This window comes from Peromyscus maniculatus, chromosome 19 (assembly GCF_049852395.1).
Source record: "Peromyscus maniculatus bairdii isolate BWxNUB_F1_BW_parent chromosome 19, HU_Pman_BW_mat_3.1, whole genome shotgun sequence".
NCBI classification, from domain to species: domain Eukaryota; kingdom Metazoa; phylum Chordata; class Mammalia; order Rodentia; family Cricetidae; genus Peromyscus; species Peromyscus maniculatus.
Genome location: NC_134870.1, coordinates 38,647,819 through 38,666,245, shown reverse-complemented (window position 1 = coordinate 38,666,245; position 18,427 = coordinate 38,647,819). Strand labels below are relative to the sequence as shown.

The 18,427-nt window shown below is 47.0% G+C and overlaps 1 protein-coding gene across 11 annotated transcripts in view; it reads left to right on the top strand.

Moving 5' to 3' along the window:
- The first annotated feature begins 9,397 nt into the window (after positions 1-9,397).
- Positions 9,398-18,427, top strand: part of Sema6a (semaphorin 6A) — a 125,671-nt gene continuing 116,641 nt past the window's right edge. For 4 of the 11 annotated variants that reach the window (XM_015990664.3, XM_015990662.3, XM_076555234.1 and 1 more), the window contains exon 1: positions 10,945-11,620. The gene's annotated coding sequence lies outside the window, so the exon portion shown is untranslated. Of the gene's footprint in view, positions 9,718-10,944; positions 11,621-18,427 lie in introns of those variants that run through there. The other 7 variants (XM_076555229.1, XM_042263689.2, XM_076555233.1 and 4 more) reach the window with 5 other exon arrangements.

The window sequence follows — 18,427 nt, the reverse complement described above, 5'->3', positions numbered from 1 at the left end:
TCATTCTCCACAAAATAAATACAGGTTGCCAGTGTAATTTTAGCAAAACCAAAGATTAAACTTGAATCAAAGCTTACTTTAACACTGATCCCTCTCAAAAAGCCAGTCATCCTTTCTACAAATCTAATTATCAGCCTCTGTTTTTATCTCTTTTATAATTAAAATTTTCCTATAGCTTGGTTTTTGGTTGAATGAGCCTGTATTTGAATGTAGACGATTTGCTGACATTAAGGGAAGATTTGCCGTAACATTAGATGCATTGGGAACCAACTCCTCATCTGTTAAATTACCAGCAGCACTGAACACCACGTGCCACAATGATATTTTGGACTTGTGTGTAATTTTCAAAAAAGCAGAAAGAAGGGACTCTATTAGGAGCTTGCTGCTTCTTCATGAAGACACTGCGTTGGAGCTGGCGGTCACTGACGGCCTGAGTCACTTCCAGACATTAAGCTTTGGCCAGGCTGCCTTAATACCCAGTTGCCTCATTTGCTTTGGCTCTTGGAGAGAGGTAATGAAAATACTTGCATATTAGAGTCATCCTAATGTCTAAGTGGTCCAATGTCTCCCAAAGGGTCTAGAAAAGCATCCAGAGGGCAGTTTCCAACGTTGGGGAGAATTTCAACTCTGTGGGGGTGCTGCTATGATGATTTCTTACTTTTGTCCATTAAAATCTCTGCACTTTTTTAAGTTATCTTTTTATTATCTCTCTCTCTCTCTCTCTCTCTCTCTCTCTCTCTCTCTCTCTCTCTCTCTCTCTCTCTCTCTCTCTGTGTGTGTGTGTGTGTGTGTGTGTGTGTGTTTGAAATAGAGTCTTTGTGCCAAATTCACTGTCAAAGGAAGTTGAGAGATGCCTTTGTGGCCAGTACCCTGATCCCAGCACCCAGTATAATCCCAAAGAAAGGTGAGCCTCACACACAGGCCAGGCTGACTCAAGCCTGAGTTATGAAAGGGATATGGGAGATTTTGGGACACTCCATGGGGATACTATGCATGTCCCAATGAAGCTTCCCCATGCTTCTTGGTTTATAGACTGAGGCACTCTTGGTGAGCAGCTCTGGAGAGTTCAGATGGACCATTTCAGAAATACTAGGGCTCCTGGTTGTCCAGGCCATCTGGGTTGTCTGGGTCTTGATCCTGCGCACTTTTATCACATAAGCTACCTTCTCCACCAGTCAGACTCCATCTTACCAGCTGACTGTCCTCCTTTCTTTTTCTTCCTGCCTTCCTCAGCTTTCCTTTTTGTTTCTTTCTTTTCTTCCTTTCTCCTTCTCCCCCCCCCAAAGAGAGCAAGGGAAAGACAGTTGAGGCACAGGAGGAAGACAATGATCTGTAGGCCAGGAATTGAGTCCTCAGCTGAGTCACCATCATTGCCTACATGTATTATCTTGACTTCCCATCTCTAGAACTATGAGAAAATGCTTTTGTTCTTCAACCCATGTAGTCTTATCATATTTTGATGTGGTAGACTCAACTGACGAACACAGATGTCTGGATGGAGGTTATAACATGACACACTGACCTCCTACTCTGATCTATGGACATGAAGAGCTGAAACAACCATCAACTAGTGCAGTGTTCTCAATCTTCCTAATACTGAGACCTTTTAATACAGTTCCTCATGTGGTGGTGACCCCCAACCATGAAATTATATTGTTACTACTTCATAACTGAAATTTCACTACTGTTGTGAATCATAATGTAATATCTAATATTCGGGATATCTGATATGTGACCCTTGGGCAAGGGTCACTCAACCCCAAAGGGGTCATGACCCACAGGTAGAGAAAAGCTGAACTAGAGAGCCAAGACTTACCTGCTCATCTAGAGTAAGCATCCTCCTTCTTAACATCCTCTCTTAGGTACCCACTCGGGCAGAAGGCTGTGAGCTTTTGAGACTTTTTTCCTCACCTACCACACCTATAGCAAAGACAGGTTAGGAAAAGAAAGACATTCACTGATTTTATGTGGTAGGGCAACCTTCAAAAATAAAGTCCCAAAGACGCAGAGAAAGCTCTATTTTTGTGTTTCATTCAGAGAAATGTATGGAATGGACAATGAGATTGCACAAAAAGTTCTAACCTAAGGATAATGGACCCAGGGAAAACCCAGCCGGGCCCATTTATTCCGACTCTTCTTGGGATCTCTGTGTGACATGCCTTCCTCCTGAGCTAATGAGCATCTTAGAGTGACTATCAGGCGCAGTGGGTTAGAGAATTACTTTATGACCAGTTCACACAAAAAGGAGAGGAAGCCAGAGTGCTTTTTTCCCCCTAGGTTTTATGATTGGCTTTGGGAAAGAGGGGTTCCAGTTTCACGAACTGCATAAGGGAAGATGAATTTTCATTTCCATGGCCTGACCTGATCTGTAAGGAAGCAAGAAAAAGCCAAGAAAAACTTGCTTCCCACAAACCAACCATGTCTAATAGTCCAAAGTATTCACCATGCCACCTGGGGGGGGGGGGGCAGATTTCTTGAGTCCGTGACAACATCCATCTCTACTCCGATGACTGAACACCTTCCCAAGCAAACAGTACTATTTTGAAAATAAACTGTCTACTCAACGTTAGACCAAGACATTGCATTCAAGCCAACTCTATACTTGTATAAAGTCAGATGTCAAGGGAAGATGCAAGAGGGTGAACGGTGGAAGAAGTAGACTAGATTATGGAATTGTTATTTTGTATCAAGTCATGAGCATTTGCTGAGAAACCGAGACTTCTTCAGGAAGGACCTGCTGGAGAGAAGGAGGCCTCCAAAGGAAATGGACTTTGAGATAGAGAGAGGAAAAGCCTTAGGTGCATAGATGCAGGAGGCTACAAGGTCAAGGTAGGGTGAGGAGGGGGGAAAAGAAGAGGTGAGGAGGCCAGACACTTGGTAGAAAGGCCAGGTACTACAGACTGTAGATTTTTTTTTTTTTCTGAAGGAAGCAAGAAGGAAATTCTGGATAGTTTTAGCAGAAGTGATGGAGACGGGGAGACAAGATTTTAATGAATGAATTGAAGAGTCATGTTGACTGCTATTGGGCATTAGCTTGTGGGCAAGTGAGGTCAGCAAGAGGGCCATAGGTTAAAATGCTGCTGGGCACTCAGATGAAGGTGGTGGTGGCTTAGACCCATGCAGTAGTGATGGAGAGGAGGCATTTCAGGACCAAGTTTAAGGATAAGCCACAAAATTTGCTGATGGAGAGTATGTAACAAATGAGAAAGATGGGGGGCGGCGGTGGGGGAGGGGGAGCAAAGAGTCAAATTTTCTACGCTGGGTAGCCAAAGGACAGCATCATTCAGTGATAGGGTGTGGACTCCATAGAGCCCTCCACAGGAGCTGAGACATCAGGGTGATTCTTGGCCCACAGTGCGAGTATTTAGTACTGGAATGCAACGTTCTTAGTACCTTGTATTTGGAAGAATACAAGTTAACCAAACCAAACCAAACCCTAACATAAGGTATGCATTGACTAAGAAATTAGGGAATCAGGAGGGGAATTCCCTAAAACAAGGGGATATAACAAAAAAGGAAAAGTCAAGACATGGGCTATAATAATGCAAACACTTGAATAGAGGGCGCAGTAGTGAGGAAGAAGCCCGGTTAGGGACTTCCACAAGCTGGCTTCCCTAGAAGAAAAGCCTTTAAGGAGTTGTTTGGAGAAGGAAATGACTCAGTTGCTTTGAGGCAGGGAAAGAAAGGAAGAGAGTGAGACCTTGGCTGCTTTTTTATGAGTCGCTGATACAGTTCACAACACAGTCACTTTATGAAAACAGGCATGTAGATTTTCAGCTCAGATGGTAAGCTATAATATTCTCGGTTCAGTTAATGACTAGGGGTGGGGTTCCAAATCAGAGAGGCGGTCCCCAGTGGTGGCTGGATCATTTGAATCTCTGGGGGTGTACTGAGTTTCATAGTATTGGTTCCCCTCACTTCAACCTACAGGCTCTACCTGGAAACTCTTCGATCTAGCTAGTTAAATGTTAGCAGTGTTTTACAGAATAATTAACTAGAGACTTGTCCCAAGTACAAAATCTCAAGTAAAGTCAACGAAAACATTCTCTTTTATTGTCATCCATATATAGGGTATTTTTTTTCTGAGTCTAATTCAATAGTATTATTTTTATAGCTTAGCTAAAATCCAAACCTATCATTTTTTTAAATTACATTCATTTATCTATCTGTGTGAATAAGTGTCTGTGGGCACATGTGTGGATGCCAAAAGACAACTTTTGGGAGTAGGTTCTTTCTTTCTACTATTGTGGGTTCAGGGGTTTGAACTCAGGTCTTTAGGCTTGGCTGCACATGCCCTTACCTGCTGAACCATCCTACCGGCCCCACCCATATAATCTTTTTTTTTTTTCTAATGGTTTTTCCAGACAGGGTTTCTCTGTGTAGCTTCGGAGCCTATCCTAGAACTCACTCTGTAGACCAGGCTGGCCTCGAACTCACAGAGATCCGCCTGCCTCTGCCTCCCGAGTGCTGGGATTAAAGGCACGTGCCACCACTGCCCGGCTGCAAACAATCTTTTAAGTACACTCACCCACACTGTCCACAATTATCCACCCTAAGTTTAGATGTTTGAAGCAGCTCTTCCCGGTTTTACGGCTTTCATGCTAATGCAAGGGTAACACCAAGTTGTCGCCATCCCTCTGGCTACGAAATGACTCCCAAACATACATTCATCAAAAACAGCCTGTAAACATCTCTCAGTTGATATCAGTACAGTTTTCCAGTGGAATCTAAAAATTAAAATTGGAACAACCTGAAGCATGCATTTTTTTTCTGTGAGTATGTGTGTGCCAGTATAATCCTCCCTTCTAGTGGGGCCTTCTGTGAAGGGAAGGCCTAGAAGTGGGTCTCATAAACAAGTGTATTTTAATTTTCATCATTCCTCTGGCCAAACAGCAAATGACAAAGTGGTATTCCATCAGTCAATTTATCTAATTTTGAGTGGGATAAATTACATTTAGGTAATTGCACTTTTAAACAAACTCATATCCAAGTAGATATCGTTATGTCTAAATATTAGGAAAAAGGATGGTTACTAGGTTAGGCTGGAAAAAGAAAAAGCCAGAGACAACCCTTGCTCTGCATATCGTGTAACAAGCGAATTCAACTGCATCTTAAAGGACTTTTGTGAGAGAGAAAAAAAAATAGAGTTGTGAATTCTGGTTTACTTAACATGCATTGTTCATTCATTATCTTATTTCTAATCTACCATTCTCTTAATCTTGCAAACAATAATCTGATATGTCAAGGGACTGGAGGAGGGCTCTGTGTGACACAGTGGAGTGATTGTTAGGCACTGGGGGAGGCAGAAGGGTGCCGCTATTCACTGAGGGGCGGACAGTAAATCACTGTTAGCCAGCCCCATTTCCATCACACCCAGTGGATTCCAATCGCAGCCTCACCTCCTGCCGTGGGTCTCCAAGACTTAAGTTTCTCATTGCTCCCTGATTCCTGAGCATCTTGTCATATGTAGTCACCACTTATATCTCTAAGGCCCTTTTTCTTCGCTGGAAAATGCCAGACACTGTAAGGTGGCAGTGCTGTGCCGGGGGTGGCCTTTATTCAGCTTCAGATCTGGAATCCCAAAATAAGAAAGGTGCCATTGCTTTCTAGTGTTTCTTTTTCTTTTTTTTTTTTTTTTTCATTTTGTAAGTGCTGTTCTTTTACCTAATGATCGGTTCCTTAGAGTCCAGGATCCTGACTGATTTTACTAGTTCATCCCTTCCTTTATGAATGGAGTCCTTGCTGTCTGCTAGGTGTTGGAGATAACAGCAAAAATCAGAGACTGTCCTAGGGCTGAAGGCTTCTAAGCAGGAAAGGAAGCTTTCAACACAGCATTGCACAGGATCTTAGCTCTGGCTGTGGCGTAGGATATGTTCTATGAAGAAAACTTACGGAGTTCTTTGAGAATGAAAGAATAATGAGGTCTGTGTGCTCTTGTGTGTGTGTGTGTGTGTGTGTGTGTGTGTGTGTGTGTGTTCACATACATACAGGGGCAGTATCAGGGAAGTCTCTCTTGAAGCAGACGATTTGATGAAGAATGAGTAGAGGTTTTTGCCACATGAAAAAAAGAAAGTTGCAAGCAGAAGTATGTAGACAGGCCTTACATAGAAAGGAGGAGTCCAGCTTTTTAAAACACACACACACACACACACACACACACACACACACACACACACACACGATTTGCCGTATGCATGCTGAAACCAAACCAGGGTCCTCTAGAAGAGCAGCAAGTGCCATTAACCACAGGACCACCTCTCCTGCCAGAAAATTAAGCTATGTAACCATGTCTTATTTGTTAAGAAAAGAAAAAGAAAGAAAAAAAAGAAAGGAAACAAAATGAGAAAATGTTGTCAATTGCTAACTCTAAGTGATAATAAAGATTGATGTTAGTTATAATTCGTTATCTTTTGGTTTACTCTATTTTTTTTTAAGAAAGAGAAGTAGGAAGAGAAGCAGGAGATGGGTAGTATGTCACAGAAGTCAGGAGCAGAAAGTGCTTCACAAGAGGAGAAACAACTGTGTTCACTCTGCTGAAAACTCAAATAAAATGAAAACCTTCAAATACCCACTGCAAAACACCAACTGCCTTGGATGCAACTGAAGAACTTAGGAAAAGCCTGGTGGTGGATTGCTAGGAACAGACACCAAAGGAACAAATGAGCAGACGGATATAAGTGATCAATAGTGGACCCGCTTTGGCGACACTTGGTTTTGGAAGAGAGGAAAGCACATGGCGGCCTAAAAGGAGTAGGGGACCTAAGGAAAGACAATGTCACTTGCATCTTGATGGGAAGATGCAGAAACGGGGCTAAAAACGCCTGGGCAGAATTTCTGAGGATGGCTTAACTGTGGAGAACTTGGGGAGGGACTGGCTTTATATTGGGAGAAATGCTCCCACCATCTAAGGGGAGACACTTGAGAAGTGAGGAGCACACACATCCTAGTATGTTGCACAACAGCGTCTGAATAGTCCAACTATGGCCAACCTCCTGCCGCTGGAAGTCTCAGCAGTCCCAACCTGAAGGCCTGGAAGAAGATTCCTGGAGAGTTTCGGGTCCTCAATCCATGTGGGAAGACTCGGGTTGCTGGGGACTAATGTTCTTGAAGGATAACAGCAGCATTAGCAGCAGCAGCAGCAGCAGCAGCAGCAGCAGCAGCAGCAGCAAACGTAGATGCACTCACCATCGAAAAGCAAAGACAGGCAGGCAAAGGACACTGTTTTCTCCTCAGAGATGTTTATATCTGGGTCAATTGTAGGAAGGCACCCTTACAGACCTGTCTAAAGGTTGTCTTTCAAGTCTAGATTCCATCAAATTGACAGTCACGATTAACCATTATAATTATAATAAAGCTGTCCAGTGCAAGAACAAAGACTGTTGATTTTTACCATAATTCAGGGCTGGTTAATGAGTGTCAAATAGATGTTGACAAAACAGCCAAGGAACTGGAGAGAGGGAGTGAAAATGAGAAGGGGGGAGGGAGGGAGGGAAGGAGGGAGGGAGGGAGAGAGAGAGAGAGAGAGAGAGAGAGAGAGAGAGAGAGAGAGAGAGAGAGAGAGGAGACAGACAGAGACTGTGCGCTGGAGAAAGCAATGTTTCAGAACATACCCAGGGTGCATTATGATAGTGGTTCCATGAAACTGCACTTTAGAATTGCCTGAGAAGGTTCAACAAATACCCATGCCCAGATCCCATCTCTGACACCTGGGCAGTTGCGTCCTTTAAGACACTCCCTGGTGGTAATAAGAGCAAGGGGATTTTGAAGCCACAGATTTAAATAGAAAAGGAGTTTGAATAAGACGTTTGGGATACAGACAGGTTTCTGGTTGTAAGTGAGACTCCCAAACTAGGCTCCCTGGGGTCCCCATGGATTTCATACCCACGGGGGGGGGGGCAGTCAGAATGCCCGCATCCTTTCTCCCAGGCTTTTTATTTTAAAGCAGAGATTCTCATCAAATGCCTAGATGTGTTCTTTAAAGGAATGTTATGTGAGCTTATCTTTTTTTGTCTTCTTTTACCCCCACCCCACCCCACCCCACCCCACCTTTTCAGGTGATTTGAGGGAAATGGGTGCTGTCACACAGGTGTTGTTAGGAGTCATTAAGGGTGGCTTCCAGCCCTGACCTAATTCTTGACACAAGGGAAGCCACCTCTTTTCTCTGGGCCTCCACCTGACCCCTGTAAAATGTGACCTCGGGACTGATGTGGAGGATGACAGGGATGCTTGTTAATGCTTACCAGGAAGTGAGTGCCCTAGATTCTCCATCTATTCACCCCGGTTAATCCACCACATTCCTGGGAAGTGAGTAAGTTACTAACCCCAGGGGCAGGTAGGTCAACTGCAGCTCTAAAAAGATAAGGGATTTGCCTAAGATGACCGGCTATTATGTTGCCTAACCCCCAGGTGGCTGCCTAAAACACTCCACAACCATGCCACTAAACTACAAAACCAGCTAAGGTTTCAAACTCTAACGTTCTGTGACTTTTTTTTTTTTTAACTCTCATTGGCCGTTTTCTCTTGACTAGCAGGGTAAATTACAGACTCCAAGTGTTTTGGAAGGGCAGTGATTTTGCTGAGAAGTTAAGTCAGGCTTTTGGGAGAGTCAGTCTGCGAAGGGGTGACGGCACCATGAGGTTTCTAGAGGCTGACTTTTCTTCCTGGTTCCTGGAGCATCTTTTCTCTGGCAGGTATAAAAGCAGTACCACGTGATCAGGACATTGGCGCCTAATTGGATGCTGAGATTTTAGGATCTAATAATTGCCAGTAAGATTCTGGGTGGTATTTCTTTACCGTCAAAAGTAAATTCAAATTCCTTCCCTCTTGTAGCCCACAATTTTAAATTAGGTAAATTTAATCTCCCTCCTCGTGGCTCGGTGATACTACAAGTTAAACACGCAAGTATTAATATTGAAAATAATTACCCTTTAAACAATATCTTGAAACGCGATGTGGGGCACTTCCAATATATCCATAAAGCAAACAAGACAGCTTAATTGTTTGTTTCTCCAAGGGAAGGAGCTAAACCGGAATTAATTTGGTTCAGTCTGTGAAACAATTCGTTTGCTCTGCCTAATTCTGCCAATTAAAGAACTTTTCCCAGACATAATTAGCATGTAAATCAGCGGTGGGGAGCGAAGAGGGAGCCTTGGCGACCCGCGCGGGGTGGAGATACCGGACGAAGGACCGAAAGCCACCGAATCTGCCCATCGCCAGCCTAAACCTGAGTATTCAGAGAAGTCTCCGCCGAGGGAGCCTGTCCTACCAAGCCCCGGGGCTAGGAGGGCAACACTGGAAGGCAGCGCCCAACCCAAGCCTTTAGAGCCGGAGCAAGCCGGCCACCACCTCCCAAGCCCAGTCTTCCTCCAGAGTCGCGCGCGGGCGCTGCGCGCGCACCGAGGGCCGCGCCCCCAACCACCCGGGATCTGGATCGACTGTTGCCGGCCTGGGAAGGGTGGGGATAGCGGCCCCTGCTGGTCGTTTTGGAGAAGAGCAGAACTGCTTTTCCCCCTTGAATCTTCCTTCCCACCCTTTCCCCAGGTGGTTTTGGTAGGGAGAAAAAGCCCGAGGGCGGGGGAGCTGTGGAGGACATTGTCACGTAGTCGGTTTTTCTTTTCCAGAGCACTTACAAGCAGATTTTTTTTTTTTTTTTGCACATGCTGGAATGGAATACAGGGAACGTGGACTTAGTGGCACTAGCTCCAAATTGGGAAACAGGTACAATTTCTAATACGATGCTTTTCTGCCAACCTGGGTCTGAGACTCCGATCCTCCTTCCCACTTGCTTTTTCTCCGCTGACCTAACGTGCAGTAGAGATTGCTCCGGGAGCTGCTTGGCCACCCAGCGTTACTTTCTTTGAAGGCTGCGGTCTCAGTAGGCACCATCTGCGAAACCTACTCCGGGAGCAGCAGCCCAGGCGCGCAGTTGCTTGCGGGGAGCAGCCGGCGCGGCTGCGAGAGCGCCGCGGCTGGGGGAGGGGACCGTGGTGTGGCCTGACCAGTTGGCACAAGCCTGTAAACTGCAAGACTTCTTTGCTATTGTAAGTCCAAGCAGCGGAGAGAGGCCGTGCCTGCCATTCTTCACGCTCTCATAACAATAGAGCCTTGGAAATAGTTGGCGATTTCCCTTTTCCAAGAAGCTGCTGGATCCCCTTTGGTATTGTTTGAGTCTTATTTCTGAAGTTTACTCATTTCTAAGAACGATCCTCACCGCGGACTTTGAAACTAAAGACATTTTCAAACAGATCGCGGTCGTTAACCACGTTCTCGGCACCGTGGTTTATATGTTTATTTAACGTGTGCCATGAACCAGTGTGTGTGAGAAACTATTTTTAACCACGCCGTCTTGTATCCAATTCATCTGGGCAGGAACAGGGTCCATCACTTCCAGAATCTACCTCCTGATACAGTAATCAGAAATAGAAAGCTTCGCCGTCCCTTTAAAACTTTTCCATTTAAGAAAATCGATGGGCAAACTCTTTCTTGTAACTCGCTCCTCACTGTCTATTTTTATTTATTTTTCTGATTTGGCAGGGCTCAGCAATGCTGTCTGGGATTTCTTTTCTTTTTCTTCTTCTTTTTTTTTTTTTTTTCTTTTGCTAGAGCAGATGTGGGGGTGGGGAGACGAGGGTTGGGCTTCTGGAGTCGCCCCCGCTGGGACCTCCCGGGTGCGCGCCCCGGGGCGGGGAAATTGAGGCGGTAAGAAGCGGTGCTGGCGACTGAGTCCAAAGCGCTACCTGCAGCCACACGGCATCCAGCCTCCCCTTCCTTTGGCTTACTCGCACCGTCTCCCTCCCTCTCCTCTCTCTCTTCCCTCGCTCACACACCAAAGCTCTCCTTCGGGTCGGAGACGCCAGCCCGGGGAGGCGGGGTTGCTGGAGGAGAGTCCGCTCTGCGCAATCCAGTCCGGGACTTGGCTCCGCCCGGAGCGTCGGCCTCTCCGGTGACACTGGAGTAGTGAGCCGCACGGGGTGAGGCTGCAGCCAACTCCGCTCCCCACGCACTCGGCTGCCTAGGCGCTCGGGACGCAGCACACACCGGCGCTTTTCCGCGGTGCCGACTGCCCGAGATGCCCGCCTAGGAGCGTGCGGCCGCGGCCAGCGTCGCCACACCCGGGACACTGAGCTCGGGGGTTGCAGAGCCGGCCAGAGCCCTGCACCTCTGCCTCAACCCCCCCACCCCGCCCCCCGCCCTGAAATGACTAGTTAATGGGCGCTGGCACCGCTTGAGGGGACTCAGAAGTGAATCCAAGTGGAATTTGGATTTGGAAAAGAGTTTCTTGAACATTTTACCCTGGTCCTCGTTGGGTTTTCTTCCTCTGTTTTTTTTTTTCCTTTTTTCTTTTCTTTTTCCTTTTTCAATTTTTTTTTTTTTTGCCTTCCCCTCCCGTCCTCTTCTGTCATTGGAGATGAACACAGCTCGTTTGCATCCCAGAAAGTAATCGCCGTGACTGTTGCCCCCAAAGAGACAAGCACACATGTAGGAATGACAAAGGCTTGCGAAGGAAAGAGCGCAGCTCAAGGCCCAGAGAGATCTTCTCGATAATGGATTACTAAATGGGATACACGCCGTGCCAGTCCGCTCCGAGCCGCGGCCGCCTGCCCGTCGATGCACCGAAAAGGTATGGCCCTAGCGTCCCTGAGCGCCCCACCTCCTGGATCCAGGCTCGGGGTAAGGGTCCCGGGGTTACCCCAGGTGCGCGTTGTGGGCTTTGTAGTGCCTGTGTTGTATTTGGTCTTATGTCTCGGTCTCCCGAGCGTTGTCCCTTCCTGGGGGAGTAGCCCCGAGCCCTGCCTGCAGCTCTTTTCAGTCCTGAACCCCAGAGACTCCGGGCTCCATGTCAGGAGCTTCCCCACCCGAGTCGCGCACACGACCGGCGCCGCCCCGGACCTAGCCCGAGCGGATGGCTGTCCTGCCCGGCGGTGTGTGTGTGTGTGTGTGTGTGTGTGTGTGTGTGTGTGTGTGTGTGTGTGTGCGGGACCCGAGGCTAAGAGCTCACTCTTGGGCCAGTAGGGAGGAGAGCGGCCCTGGAGGGTGGGATTCTCCAAAGCGCCGGGTCCTGGTGTCGAATGCTGGGGAAGGGGAAAGGGTTCTTCCCTCGAGGGCCAGGGAGGGTTGGGGAGTACAAGGCTGTTGTGTCCAGCCACAGGTTTAGGCTCTGGTGTGGGAGAAATGGTTGTACGAGGACGGTGGAGAAGAGATGAGGATCTTTTGTTATCAGTGCGGGGTCTGGGCTGGGCTCCGTGGAGTGCGTGAAACTTGTAATGGCCCTGAGCATCTGCGCGCCCTCTCTCTTGGTGGGATCCACTCTTCAGTCGCCGCTGGCACCAGAGGTTCCTGGCTTTGTTTGCTGGAGTAAGTGCCTAGGAGCGGTGTCTTGGTATGGCGCGGCGCCCCCGCCCTAGGTCCTGTCCCCTGCCTCAGCTCCCAACCCAGCGAACAGGGCACCATTTGTCGCAGCTGCGTCTCTCTCAAGCACCGAGCTCTCCACGCTAGGGCTGGCCCTGCTGCGCCCTCCTCAAAGACCTGTGCTGTCCCTCTCGAGAAAAGATGTACCCCGGGAGAGGGAAGGGTGGGGGAGACCTGGTAAGAAATAGCTCTGGGCTTGCCACTCTTGATGAAAGCTCTGCCGGGCTGCAGATTGTTGGGTGTCCTGACTGCTGGTTGTGTCCTGGAGCTTAGCCTCCGGAGCTGTGGGGCGCCCGAAGCAAGCTGGGCAGTTCCCTCTTAGTGACCCTCCTGGGTGGGCAGTGTCATCCCCCCCCCCGCCCCCCGATCTCCGGGTTTTTCTCAGCTCCCCACAGAGGGAGACGGTATGAAGCAGGATCCTGAGATCTCCCGCGGGCGGTAGAGCCAGGCTCCTGTCCCGATCCTGCATGACAGGGACGGAAACCGGACCCCGACATTTTTCCCGCTCGCTCGCCGCCCCTTTCCCAGCGCCTCCTCCCCTTTACAGTGCAGGGCCCCCGCACCCGGCGCTTCTGGAAAGTTTCTGTTATAGCTAAAGACTGCTGGAAACACCAGACGAGGAGGGCTCAGCTTGTTCAGTGTGACCCGGAGCTAATTGAGCGGACAACTGGGATGTGACTAGGAGCTAGATTGCCTGTCCACTGGAGAATGGCACCTCCTCTGGCCCGCAGCACTTCCTGGACCGGGGTCTCAAGCAGCTGGAGAAGGTCTGGGCGGCCGGGGTTGGGAAGTGTTGAATTCAGGATGCTAATGTGATCACAAGTGGCGGACAGAAGCCGGTGCGAGGGCGCGGGTGGACACTGGCCCTGGCTCGCGGGCTCAGGAGTCTCTAGCTCCCAGCGCAGCATCCCGAACCTCCTGCGCCAGTCGCAAGGCATTGCAGCTCGCACTCGTCCAGAGAGGAGCAGGGCCAGGTGTTGGTGGAGTGGAGGAGAGGGGAACGATTGGAGGCGCTGTCCTCCTAGCCTGGGCCAGCGTTTCCAGGGGCGGCCTCCAGCCTGTGGGGAAGTAGGCAGTCCTGCGGGCAGTTCCGCCTCAGTCTGTGCAGAGCGATTGTGGCTGCCTTGAGAGTGTGGTGACCAAGCACAGCCACAGAGGGATCTCGCCCTATTTACTCTAGATGAAAATCGAGTTGTTACTGAATGGGATCCTTGAAAGATTTAAAATACAGGCGAACCTGGACACACACACACACACACACACACACACACACACACACACTGTATTCGTAACTTTGCCATTTAATTCAGTCGTAGTCTTCTATTAGTGGATCTCAGAAAAAAAGCTATCGTTCAGTGCCCATCTGCTCTGGTTTTCATGCTTTTTTCGGGTAGCGAGGTCGAGTCTCTTTGCCTTGTTTTTCCTTAATCCTGGTGATTTAGGCTTTCCTTCCCATGCTGGACTTACATTTTGGCGTCAAATTCACCATCTGCTACTGTGATGGCAGGGGGTTAGTGGTTTTTGGATACATTAATCCTTTATTTAGCTTACTTCTCTCGAGGCAAAGACGCCTGGGCTCAGTTTTTGAATGAAAATACTCTACACATTTTTTCCCCTCCTTACCCAAACAGCTACCAGAAGTCAAGATAGCAAGCATTTTATATGGTTTATAAATTCCATGTTCAGTCTTCTACAATAAACTTTTATTAAACTATTCCAGGCACCAAAGTTAATTATTAACCTAACCTTAAATACAGTGGCAGATCTGTGTCTCCTCCTATTAACCCAAACTGTCTGTTAAAACATAATTGCACTAGCTGTTGGAGTCTGGTTTACCCGTTTCTGTTTATATAGTAGCTTCTATTTGAATCTTTGGTAACCTATACTCTCTTGTTTTTATTTTGGTTTTACACATTCTTGAATGAAGGACTTGGCAAGCCAATCTAAGCAGAAAAGAATGAGCAACAGACTTGAAACCTTGATTTTGTTAGGAGTCTTTAAATTCATCTTGATGTAAAGAAGTATTATATTTATATTTCTTATTTGCTGTGATTGGGAGTGGTGGCCTCCCTCATGTGTTATATTTTATAGCTACAACCATTTAGAAATTACTACATTCCTGAGAATACATACATGAATGTTTCACAGACACCCTAAATCATTACCTTTGGGATCACCTGAAGAGTATGTGTTGGACAAAACAACTAAATTTAAATAGAGTGAAAATACATATGACCTTGTGTAGAACACTGAAGTAAATGATGAATGAATAAATGGATGAATGAACATGTCACACATGGTTCACTATTTTCTTGTTCAGTGGGCAGGTTTATTTTTCCTGTAGTGAAAACAGCCTATGCTTTCAAGTGAGTGGTGATGGCAAGGTGGTAATAAGGGTTACCCTTTGTACACACATACACACCCCTCTAGTTCTTTCTACATCTAGTAATGCTTTTGCTATCATTTTTAAAAAAAAGAACATTTGCATTTTGAGGAGGCGTGTCACATTGCACCAGCGAAACTGAGTGTGTTAAATAAGGGTGGCAGGAGTTACACAGGCTGTTACCATTGAGTAAAAATAAAGCATCCAGGTTTTAAGAACTTGTACTAAATTTACAGTAAGCACCAACGCTTTGAAAGTGAATGGGTAATTGCACTTTCATACGACATGGGGGGAAATACTGTTTTGCACAAGGAAGTATGTGTGTGATACACATATTGTAGTTTAGCTCTCTTCAGAGTAGTATAAAGGGGTCTTGATGGGACGCAGGGCTTTTTAGAACTAGCTTTGGAAAGCTGGTATAGTCTCCCATCTAATTTGTTTACACAAAGGGAATCTCAGAACAAGCCTAACTAATTGAAATGCCTTAATTAGGCACCTGCCATTCCCCTCCACATAAAGTCTCGGCTCTGCCCTGCTCCTCCCTGCCACACCCTCCCTCAGGTTACCACAGTTTCTTGCCCTCCTCCCAGAGCTGATTTGACGCTCTTTGATATATTTATTTAAGAGCCTCGTGTTATAGCACCTATGTTTGTACCAAAGGGAAGTGAAGCAGGGAGCATCCTGCTGTGCCTGCCTCCCACCCCCTCCCTCCCCCTCCCCCTCCCCCTCCCCACCCCCACCCCCACCCTCACCCTAGCATCAATGCCTCTTAGGGTGTCCTGGAGCCAAGTAGCTCTGAGCTCTTTCTATTTCAGAGTGAAGGCTTTTCTCATTTGCCTTAAAATGTACTGCAAGAGCAACTGAGCTATTCTCTCTGGCAACCACATGGCTGCCTCTTGGGGATATGGTAAGGTAGGGAAGGGAGGGAGGCATTTAATCCCTTTGAAATGGGCAAATAAGATGTCATACCCACAAACCTCAAGGGAGAAGAGGGTTCAGGACTGCTCAGCATGGGGACGATTACAGTGTGGTATAGACACAAGGGCATCTTGCTCTGTGAAAGAGATGAGCTCTTCCCAAATGTTTTTATTAGAATAATTGTAATTACACTCATGGAGTCATATTCCACTACCAGCACCTTGCTACTCACATAGCCTCTTTACTCAGACTTCTCCGCCCCCCAAAAAAGTAAGGAGCCAGGGCACACTGGGTAGGTAGCTCTTCTAGGACCTAATAGATATCTCAAACCTAACATGTTCCAAAAGCTCTATTCTGGCTCATTCTACCCTACATTAGTCTTCTTCATCATCTCCACCTTGGTAATTCCATGAATTGCTCAGGCCCCAGAGCTTAAACGTTATTCTAAACTCCATCTTGCAGCGGTACACTCCACCTCCAGAATGCACAGGCACTCCATCCTGGTCTACCACCTCCCTGGCGCTCACATAGTTCTCCTCTGCTGGGTATCGTGCCAGCATCCCAATCAGTGGGCCTGCTTCTGCTTTTGGCTCCTATCAACTTTTCTCAACACAGCCCGCTACAACACAGCAACAATGAAAAGTCAATACCTTCCTAAGCTAGCTCGGCTAACCCAGCTTTTTCTGCCAAAAGCTTGGTTCCTTCCTCTGGCATATGACTTCCACTGCTCCTTGAGGTTAGCTGCGTGTGCAGGCATGCAGTCCTGGAGGCCCTCCGTAGGGTCTTTTGTACAGGCTTGACCCCGGGGAGGGTTGGGGCGGCTCTTTCCCCAGATGCCTGTGTGATTTGCTCCTCATACCCTACAAATACTTGCTCAAATATCACTTCCTCAGAAAAGCCTTTCCATATACCTGATTTACTCTACCTCTGGACAGGAAGTACTTCTCATCCTGCTTTAGGGCTTCTTATATTTCCTTCACAGTCCAACAAACTATATATTATCCTTGTTTATTTTCTGTTATCCTCTAGAACACAATACCAAAAGGATGAGCATCTTTATGTTTTATTTCACTGTATTATCTCCACCCCTTCCCCCAGCCCCACCTCCCCCAAAAACTGTCTTGTACATCACAAGCCTTCCATCTCAACTGTTTGCTGAATGAGTAAAGAGGGCATCTTTTTGTAGATAAGCAGTCTAAGTAGTATGTCTTTTTTTTTTTTTCTGCCTTGTTTTTTCTCTGCCTCAAGTGGGATGCTTCCTTCTTGTGTGAGTGTCTGCTATCTTCCAAGGACATAGGTGTGATTTCTCCTCTGCTATTGGTAGAATAGTCACAGTGTGTTGTGCTTCCGGTCCTTGATAATGGTTTGGAGTCTGCTCACTCCCACAGGCTCATCCAGTCCCCTTCTAGGGCCAAGAGCACACATCTGTGAGACACCTGGTTCTAGCTGGAGGGAAGACTGAACGGGGCTGGGGAGGGAATCAACTTGCCAAGAAACAGAGCGAAGAAGTAGCCAGCACTCATGGGGACTAAGCTTTGACTCTGGTTTCATTGGCTCTGCATTCTAACCACTGGCTAGTGAACCTTTTTTTTCCCCCAATAATTTTCCAATTTTGCTTTTTTTTTTTAACTTTTTGAGGGGGGCGGGGGTGAGAATGTAATGTGCCTGTTAACCACTGCCCTGTGCCAGAACAGCTTGATAAAGAGCCTCGGCCCTACTTTCTCCGATGAGACACTTTGCTTCCCTGAGACTGCATTATTTTGAACAAGTTCTATGAATTGTGAGCCCTCTCTTTCCACCTCTTGGGACTACAGACAGAACAATATGAAATAATGTAAAATGTGAATACTTCATAAAATAACTACTGGAAACTTGGGGGAAAGTTTTTTGGTTTTTGATGAGACAGGGTTTCTCTGTGTGACAGTCCTGGCTGTCCTGGAACTCACTTTGTAGACCGGGCTAGCCTTGAACTCACAGAAATCCCCCTGCCTCTGCCTAACTTGGAAAGTTTGATGTCAATTCTTCTTTCTGTCTCAGACTGTGCCATAAGGTATATCCTACACTGTCTTCTATATTTCCAGATGAGTATTGTACACTGTTGATCTAGTTTGAATGCAAACCACATTATGAAAATGAAGAGTTTCCTGAAAATCATCGAAAACACACAGTCCATATCGAGTGTGGATTGCAGCTGTATCAATCAGAGTGTCAACTGCCTCCAGTAAAGATGGCTTTCAATATGACCATTACTGGGGCAAGGTCGTGAGAGTGGCACTCTGCCAGACAGTATAAAAAAAAAAAGGGGGGGGACGGAATGATTCTGCAATCATATGCATCAATGTCAATGCAGCCATTAATGCAGCACAGATATTTCAGGGTGAACCAGGAGTCCCGGAGGAAGCTTCCATGTTTGCAGTAACAAGGACAAATTCATTGTGGTTGGGGACAGTTAGGTTGCTGCATGGAATGCAATGGACAAATCCAGAAGCAGCTCTGAGGTCAGGCTTGGCAACACAATACACTTTGTGTGTGTGTGTGTGTGTGTGTGTGTGTGTGTGTGTGTGTACATACGTACGTATATACATACACATATAGTACGTGTGTTTGCCATTTACAAATAGAATGACTTTGTTCCCTCCCTCTTGGTTTCCATTTGCCAATTTTGAGAGTGATGTCAATGTTGTAGACTCTGGAAGGGGTAAGCGGGGTAACACCTGC